This window comes from Eriocheir sinensis, chromosome 53 (assembly GCF_024679095.1).
Source record: "Eriocheir sinensis breed Jianghai 21 chromosome 53, ASM2467909v1, whole genome shotgun sequence".
NCBI classification, from domain to species: Eukaryota; Metazoa; Arthropoda; class Malacostraca; order Decapoda; family Varunidae; genus Eriocheir; species Eriocheir sinensis.
Genome location: NC_066561.1, coordinates 6,061,697 through 6,071,520, shown reverse-complemented (window position 1 = coordinate 6,071,520; position 9,824 = coordinate 6,061,697).

The window sequence follows — 9,824 nt, the reverse complement described above, 5'->3', positions numbered from 1 at the left end:
GCTACAATTTCAGTATTTTTGTAATATCAATTTACAGAGAGAGAGAGAGAGAGAGAGAGAGAGAGAGAGAGACTCGCTTTTCATGGCTTTTACATATTTTACTTTGGTCTGGGGAGGAGGAGCGGGAGGAGGGAGTGGGGGTGGAGGTGGACAGAGAAAGGAGAAATTGCTCAAAGAGAAACGGCGTAAAGAAATTGTCAAAGGAAAGGAATTGGGAGAAAAAATAATGGCGCAACAAATTTTAGAAAGAGGAGGAAGAAGAAAAGTATCGGAGGAGAGACGAATGGCTGTGTTGTGAAGGCGTTGGAGTTGTTCTTGTGTTGCGTCGTGGCAGAGAAAGGAGGAAATTAACATCAAACAAAGAGGGAGAAAGGTGGAAGACGTTGGGAAAGGCCTTTGTATTGCTGTGGACTAATAATTGTTTCAGATGATGAAGATGATGATGATGATGATTGTGTTTGGTTATCGTCTCCCTTGCTATTGTTGTTGTTTAATTAGTCCTTTTACGACTCCTCTACTGCATTTGTTTTCGCTTCCATATAATTGTTTCCCATTACTCATTCCTTCCATTTTCATCCATTTTCCTTTAATTATCAGTATTATTTCTTATCTTTCATCCATTATTTTCTCCTCCTCATATCTCCTCTGTGTCAGCTAATCTGTATATTTATTTTTCTTGGTTTATTTATCTACCGTCTTTTTTATCACAATTTCCTCCGTTTATCTTGAATTCCTAACCTTTTTTTTCTTTTTCTCGCCTTTCAATTTCTTTCAACTTTCAACTTTCAATTTTATCGCCATCTCCTTCCTTTATCACCAAATTCCTCCCCTTATCAATTTTATCGCCATCTCCTTCCTTTATCACCAAATTCCTCCCCTTACATCCTACTTTTGCCTAATTTAAACTTCATTCCTGTCACCATCTTCCTTTTCCTTATGATTACTTCCTCTCCTTCCACTTACTTCCTATTCTTTCTTTTCTTATCCTTATTACTCCTTACTATCTTATATTTTTTTACCACCATCTTCTTCCTTTATCATCAGTTCTTCTCCGTCCATCCATTCCTTATTCTTCCTTTTCTTATCCTTACTATCTTACCTATCGTCCTGTCGCCATCTCCTTCCTTTATCATCCATTTCTCTCCGTTCATCCATCCTTCCCTAATCATCTGGCGCCTCGTCATCCACTCTACCTGGCCGGACTAATTCACCGGTGCATGTTTTTCGGGATTAAATCTGCGCCGTTCTGGGCTTTGTTTTGATGAAATGATTTGTGTGTTTGAGGCTCTGAAGGCTGGCCATGCTGGGGTATAAAGAGCCGGGTTTTTAAATAATATGATGGAGTACTGGCTTTGTCTGTTTGTTTAATGGTAGGTATATAGAAGAATTATAGGTAAAGAAATAGGTAGATAGATATTAATTAAAAGATAGGTGGATATGTTGGTGGTTGTCTAGACATATTTAATCAGGGAGAAATAGATTAAGTGGTTGATTCAATTATTTTTTTACGATAGGATAATAAGAATATATATTACATCAGGCAGGTAGATATAAGCATTTAAAGTTAGTTATATAGATTGTTAGTTGTATAGGTAGATAAGATATGCAACATGTAGATAAGGCTGTAGATGTTTGCATTTATTTAATACTAGGTAGATAGAAATTATACATTCAAACGGTACATGTATTTCACGAATGGTAGAAAATTGGTTGTGTAAAGAGATAAGGTTAGTGAGTGATAGATAAGATGATTGATTTATAAGGTAGATAGACTGATAAATGGATGGATAGATCGTTAACTGGTTGATTTATTTAGAGATTAGTAGAAATATGAACAAGTACATGTAGGTCAATTGATAACGAATATTTCAGGTATCGTCGAATCTGATCCATTCATTCGTGTATGCGTGAACCAGTAATGAGTAAAACGATTGATTTATTGGTTTATTGAGAGAAACGCTTAACAAGTAATGGTATTGGAAATTGAGGAGGAGGAAGACGAGGACGAAGACGAGGAAAAGGAGAAGGAGGAGAGAACAAATAAGAAAAATAAGGGCAAGGAGAAGGGAGAAAATGAAGAGGAGGAGGGATGGAAAAATGAGAAAAACAAACAAAATAGAAGAAAGAGAAAAAGGAAGACGAAGAAGAAGGAAAAAGAACATATCGAGAAAAATGAGAATAAAACAAAATTGAAGAAAGAGAAAAAGGAAGGCGAAGAAGAAGGAAAAATAACATATCGAGAAAAATGAGAATAAAACAAAATTGAAGAAAGAGAAAAAGGAAGACGAAGAAGAAGGAAAAAGAACATATCGAGAAAAATGAGAATAAAACAAAATTGAAGAAAGAGAAAAAGGAAGACGAAGAAGAAGGAAAAAGAACATATCGAGAAAAATGAGAAAAACAAACAAAATAGAAGAAAGAGAAAAAGGAAGACGAAGAAGAAGGAAAAAGAACATATCGAGAAAAATGAGAATAAAACAAAATTGAAGAAAGAGAAAAAGGAAGGCGAAGAAGAAGGAAAAAGAACATATCGAGGAACAAGGAGGATAGGAGGAAATGTAGAAAAAGAAGAAGAAAAAATAGAAAAAGGAGAAAACGGAGAAGCAGAAAACGAACCAGAAGAAGAAGAAAAGACAAAGAAAAAGAAGAAAAAAGGAAGGAAAGCGAAGCAGACAAAGGAATAAGAGACTGAGAAGGAGGAAAACCACAATATAAGCATTCTATTGTCAAGCAGGTGTGTGTGTGTGTGTGTGTGTGTGTGTGTGTGTGTGTGTGTGTGTGTGTGTGTGTGTGTGTGTGTTGTTCCCTGCGTACAAGACGATATCCCTCTTCCATTACTAAGAAACACAAAGCAACCAACACACGAACAGACACACACACGCGAACACAAAACAGCGCATAGGAACACAAGACACGTCCCTCACAACAACAACAACAACAACAACAACAACAACAACAACAACAACAACAACAATGAGTTTCCGCGCGGTGATCATCAGGGAGAATGAAGGAAGGAAGGAAGGAACGGAGAAGAAAGGGACGAAGGAAGGAATGAAGGAGGAGGAAATGATAAAGGAGGAGGAGGAGGAAGAGGAGGAGGAGGGGGAGGGGGAGGAGGAGCAGGACAAACGTTTCAATATCCGTCACCAGCAACGTTACTTTTGTGGTTTGTGAAAGATGTGTTGTCGGGAAAACGTTCTTGTCCGCATCATCATCATCATCATTTGAGAGAGAGAGAGAGAGAGAGAGAGAGAGAGAGAGAGAGAGAGAGAGAGAGAGAGAGAGAGAGAGAGAGAGAGAGAGAGAGACTTGTGAGGTAGATGATAGTGTTTTTTTGTCTTTTTTTTTTTCCTTTCTTGGTCTCTTTTTTATGTGTTTGTTTGTTTTCGTTTGTTTAGCTTGGCGCCATATTTTCTTGTTTTACTTCTTTGTTTTGTTTTCATCATCTTCACCACCAACGTTATCACTGTATTCATGTTAGTTCTTCTTCATCTTGTTCTTCTTCTTTTCCTTCTTCTTCTTTTCCTTTATCATCATTATTATCTTTTCCGTCGTCTTTACTTCTCTTTCCTCCTCCTCCTACTCCTCCTCCTTCGGCTCTTCCTCCTACTCCTCTTCCTCCTCCTCCTCCATTTTCTCTCCCTCTACTTTATTATTTCACTTATTAACTCTGGCGGGGAGGTTTTCGTGACCCTCTTGTTTATATGTCTGTCTGTTTGTTTGTTTCTTGAGCCGTCTGTCTCTCCATCACTTTGCCCGTCCCTTTTTTTTCGTCTTTGGTTAACAGAGCGTCTCAAAAAGTGATGGACAGCTTCCAATAAAACTTTGTGGGAGTTCGTCGGTGGGCCAAAGCGATGTTTTTTTTCTTGTTTTTTTTTTTCATCTCTTCGGTTATTCTGCCAGACAAACAGACAGGCGAACCGGCAACATCCACGAACCTAGTAATCATTTTTTTTTTATATTTAACTGATTTTTTTCCCCTCTTGGACATTCCCAGCGCGTGAAGACATGATTGGAAAACTTACTTGCTCGAACTTATTATCATTATCGTTTGTATGTGTGAGTTTGAGTTTCTTTGTTTGTTTGTTTGTTTGCTATTTTACGGATCCTGACCAACACACTGCCTAAAAACTGAGCATTCCTTAAACCCGGTAGCTGCGGGGGTCATGTTTGTTAGGTTAGGGTAGGCTAGGTTAGGTTAGGTTGTTAGGGGACGTTAGGTTAGGTTAAAGGTCCCTCTAAGCAGAATAATGAGAAAGAATCATCACTCACGCAAACCATTTCATAATATATATCAACGCATATGTGATCAGTTTATGCATGGCAGAAATTTGGCCCATCGCTGGTACAAGGTAAAGCCACAAATTTGGCCCGTCGCTGCTACCGGGTTAACAATTTCATATTATATCAAAAGGTCTTCACAGCCTTTGAGTCCTAAGTAAATTGTTGTAATAATAGCAGTAGTAGTAGTAATTGTTGTTCATGTTCTTGCGGTTGTTGAACTTATTGTCCGCATAACAGAGTACGATACAACTTCAATTAACGTGAAAGGATTATTGAAGACTGAAAATGAAGACAATAATAATGATAATAATAATAATAATAATAATAATAATAATAATAATGATAGTAGTAGTAGTAGTAGTAGTAGTAGTAGTAGATTAAATAAATAAATAAATCATATATTTTACACTTGCCTGGCGGGTCTCCGGGTGTGTGACAGCAGTTGACGAGCAGTAACTAATAACATCAAAGGGAGCCGCGGGTGTGTACGTGTGTGTGTGTGTGTGTGTGTGTGTCGCCGCAGTGGCCACCTGTCGTGCACAAAGGGTTATTTCACCTTGATCCCCGGGTAGCAGTGTTTAATTGGTATATGAAGGCCACTACCGCCACGCCGCGACTCCGAGACCTGACGCAAATTAAACAAGTCTTGCTAAATTTGTGGTTTGTCCGTGGTTATCTTCTTCCTTTATCATCAGTTCTTCTCCGTCCATCCATTCCTTATTCTTCCTTTTCCTTATGATTACTTCCTCTCCTTCCACCTACTTCTTATTCTTTCTTTTCTTATCCTTATTACTCCTTACTATCTTATATTTTTTTACCACCATCTTCTTCCTTTATCATCAGTTCTTCTCCGTCCATCCATTCCTTATCCTTCCTTTTCTTATCCTTACTATCTTACCTATCGTCCTATCGCCATCTCCTTCCTTTATCATCCATATCTCTCCGCCCATCCACCCTTCCCTAATCACCTGGGGCCTCGTCATCCACTCTACCTGGCAGGAACAATTCACCGGTGCATGTTTTTCGGGGTTAAATCTGCGCCGTTCTGGGCTTTGTTTTGATGAAATGATTTGTGAGTTTGAGGCTCTGAAGGCTGGCCATGTTGGGGCATAAAGAGCCGGGCTTTTAGATAGTATGATGGAGTACCGGTTTTGTTTGTGTGTTTAATGGTTGGTATATAGAAGAATTATAGGTAAAGAAACAGGTAGATAGATATGCATTAAAAGATAGGCATTGCATTTTCGTACTTTCTCGCCGATGACTATAGCGAATAACAAACGAACACAACCAATAAATAGGAGTTTTGACGCTAACTTCAATTGTCTATATCGTTATTTGCGTAAGTACGATAGTTTGAGGCTTAAAAGTGATAAATACAATGTGGTGAGTACGATATTATGGCAGCGCTGGTCCTTTACTGCATGTTTTGTCTTCTTCCATTATAACTATTTTTCCATTACTCATTCCTTCCATTTTCATCCATTTTCTTTTTATCATCAGTCATTTTTCTTATCCTTCATCCATTATTTTCTCCTCTTCTTATCTCCTCTTTGTCATCTAATCTGCGTGTTCCTTATTCTTGCCTAACGTCTTTTATATCACCATTTCCTCCGTTTATCATGAATTCTTCGCCTTATTCCTTGGTCTCGCATTACCTGGCTCTGGCTACACTGACTGGTATACGAATTCGGTGACTCAATAGGTGACTGGGAGGTGACACGTTGACGCTTTCGGCTCTCACAACAAATACTTTCGAAGATCACAAAGGAGGTTAGTCGTTTTCTCGTGTCTTTTTGCGTTCATTTTTTTTTACAACAAAGACAGCTCAAGGGCACTAAAAAAGGAAACAATAATAATAAAAAAAGCCCGCTACTCGCTGCTCCTAAAAAAAGAATCGAAAGAGGTGGTCGAAAGAGAGGTCATTTTCGGGTGCAGAAGTGTTGTCCAACTATCATTAGGCTCATAAAACGTACCATGGAATTTCAACGTAAGTAATGTAAATAAGTCCCCGAAATGTTTAAGAATATGGATATAACATTCATGGTCCCGAAGTCTTGTCCAACTATCACTAGGCTCGATAAAACGTCCCATGGAATATCAACGCCTCTACAAAAGCCTTACCAAATGTGTGTGTTAGTAAGTCCCCGAAATGTTTAAGAATATGGATATAACATTCATGGTCCCGAAGTCTTGTTCAACTATTACTAGGCTCATAAAACGTCCCATGGAATTTCTATCGCCTATACAAAAGCCTTACCAAATGTTTAAGAATATGGATATAACGTTCACGATGCAGAAGTCTTGTTCAACTGTCACTAGGCTCATAAAACCTCCCATGGAATTTCTAAAACAACCTCTACGAAAGCCTTACCAAATGTGTGTGTAAGTCCCCGAAGTGTTTAAGAGTATGGATATAACATTGATGGTGCAGAAGTCTTGTCCAATTATCACCAGGCTCATAAAAGAATTCCTCTCTGACTCTCTGACCTCCTCCTCCTCCTCCTCCTCCTCTTCCTCCTCCTCACTCTACCTCCTCACCCTGTTTCCCTACCCAAGGCGTCCGCTCACCCTGTTGATTTTTCTTTCCTCTCCCTTTCCCCTTTCCTCACCCTTCTTCACACTGTACATGATATTCTCCCTCAATTAATCACCCTGTTTTCCTATCCAAGGCGTCCGCTCACCCTGTTGATTCTTCTTTCCTCTCCCTTTCCCCCTTCCTGACCCTTCTTCACCCTAAGCATGATATTCTTCCTCAATAAAACGTCCCATATAATTTCTAACACAACCTCTACGAAAGCCTTATCATATGTGAGTGTGTGAGCCCCGAGGCGTTCGAGGATATTGGTCGTGTCTTAGGTGTTGATACATGAATTAAAGGCGAGAGTTGCTGATGCCTTGGTTTGAGGTGTTTAGATATGAATAATATTGACTTGATTTTCTGATGCCTCTGCGTGTTGGAATACGATTTAATGGCTCGATTTTCCGATGGTTTAGTGTTTGGTAACAGTATATGAGTTAGGACCTTGCTTTGAATATATGACTTGCTTCACTGATTCTTTACGCTTGTGTTAGTATATGACTTAATGATTTTATTTCGTGATGGATTGACGCCCGGTACTGCTGTGTGAATTAGGACCTTGCTTTGAATATATGACTTGCTTCACTAATTCTTTACGCTTGTATTAGTATATGACTTAATTATTTTATTTCGTGATGGATTGACGCCCGGTACTGCTGTGTGAATTAGGACCTTGCTTTGAATATATGACTTGCTTCACTAATTCTTTACGCTTGTGTTAGTATATGACTTAATGATTTTATTTCGTGACGGATTGATGCCCGGTACTAGTGTGTGAATTAGGACCTTGCTTTGAATATATGACTTGCTTCACTAATTCTTTACGCTTGTGTTGGTATATGACTTAATTATTTTATTTCGTGATGGATTGACGCCCGGTACTGCTGTGTGAATTAGGACCTTGCTTTGAATATATGACTTGCTTACCTGATTCTTTACGCTTGTATTAGTATATGACAATGATTTTATTTCCCGCTGAATTGACGTACGATACTGATGTATGAATTAGAACCTTACTTTGAATATATGACTTGCTTTACTGATTTTCTACGTTTTACAATCATAGATAAAAATAAATCACGTTCAATTCATGGTTCGTCTCGCTACTGATATAAAAGTAATCTTGCTGAATTGCTCGTTTGCACGCGGCTTTTGGTAGGGAATTAAAATAACCTTAATTGCTGGGTTGACTGCAGGCTCTGGGACTCTACTGTAATTACTCCCGTTCTTTGATGGATTAACTATACGGTGACTTGTTAGTGAACTGGCTCGGCCTCACCTCAGCCCTAACTTTGACTCCCTCGTCCCGTCACGCACACCAGGGTCGGTATTTACGGGTAGCCTAGTCAATAGCCACCACTGTTTGTACTCCTAGATGTAACAAATAGGAGTTAGGCGAGGCGGTAACGGTAACGGTAATAGCCATCACTGTTTGTATTCCTGGATGTAACAAATAGGAGTTAGGCGAAGCGGTAACGGTAACGGTAATAGCCATCACTGTCTGTATTCTGGATGTAACAAATAGGAGTTAGGCGAGGCGGTAACGGTAACGGTAATAGCCATCACTGTCTGTATTCTGGATGTAACAAATAGGAGTTAGGCGAAGCGGTAACGGTAACGGTAATAGCCATCACTGTTTGTATTCCTGGATGTAACAAATAGAAGTTAGACGTGGTGGTGGTAGTTGGATAAAGGTTGTTAAGACGTTCCAACCTCTCATGTCTATTATATCCAGAAGCCGAGAAGAAGATCAATCTGACTTTCATGAGTGTGTTTCACCTTTTTTTTCTTTTTTTTTTTTACGTGTACGCCTATAGCGCCGGTAGGCTTTCTTGAGGGGCCTGGATGGTAGTCGACCCAACCCGTCATGGCGCAGACAAGTGTTTAAAGTGGCGCCAAGAAGGATCAAACTACCACCAGGGTCATAAAAGTACCTCAGGAAGTCCCCGAAACTCCTACGAAAGCCCCGTCTAATGGGAGTACGTTAGCGGCGAAGCGTTTGAGAATAATGGCCCGGACAGGAGTAATGCCATGCTAGGCTGCCCACGTAACGAAACAGCATATGCAACACACAATATTACGCCAAAATACGAAGGTCAGGTTGGGTAAGGATAAATCACACAACCTCCCCAGCCTGCCCCAGCAATACCAGGCCGCCATACATACGGGTCCATGCACAGTTGCACACTCCCTTCCTCCCTTGTACCCCATTCTCACCCAGCTATCTCCCCAGCCGAAATACGAGAGTCAGGGTGGATCAGGTCAGATTACACAACCTCCCCGGCCTGCCCCAGCAATACCAGGCCTCCACACATACGGGTCCAGGCACACCGCTTCCTCCTCTCACTCCACTTCCGGCCCGCGAATTCCCAGTGGACGCGGGGAGGTAATCTGTCACACACACGCCGGAGTTTCCCATCACGGCCCGGCCACTAAAGACGAGACAGACGGCCGTGACGGGATTAGCCGGGACGAATCTTACTCCTGCGGGAAGCGACGCGATAGAGCAAATCTGGAACGGCTCTTACGGCGTAGGGGAAGGATGTCAAGTGTATCCCCTGATGGCGACGAGAATGAGAGGAGGATGAGAGGGAGAGGAGAAAGGTTGAGTCACATAGAGTCAGGTAGTAAACGGAGAACAGTTGAGTCTCGCGAAAGCACAGGTAGGAAGGAGAGAAGAAAGAAAGCTATTTGAAGGAAGGGAGATGAATGAAAAATTAATAAGGAAGGAGAAGAAGGGAACAACTGGTCACGTGGAGGTATGGATAGGATAAAAGGATAAACACTATTTGAAGAAAGGGAGAAGACTGAAATGTGATAAGATAGATAGATAGATAGATAGTTAGTAGCAGCGGGAGTTGTAGTAGCAGTAGTAGAAGGAGGAGGAGGAGGAATAGAAGTAGCAGATAGTTGTTGTCGTAATGATATTGTGTTAGTAGTAATAGTAACGATACTGATGATG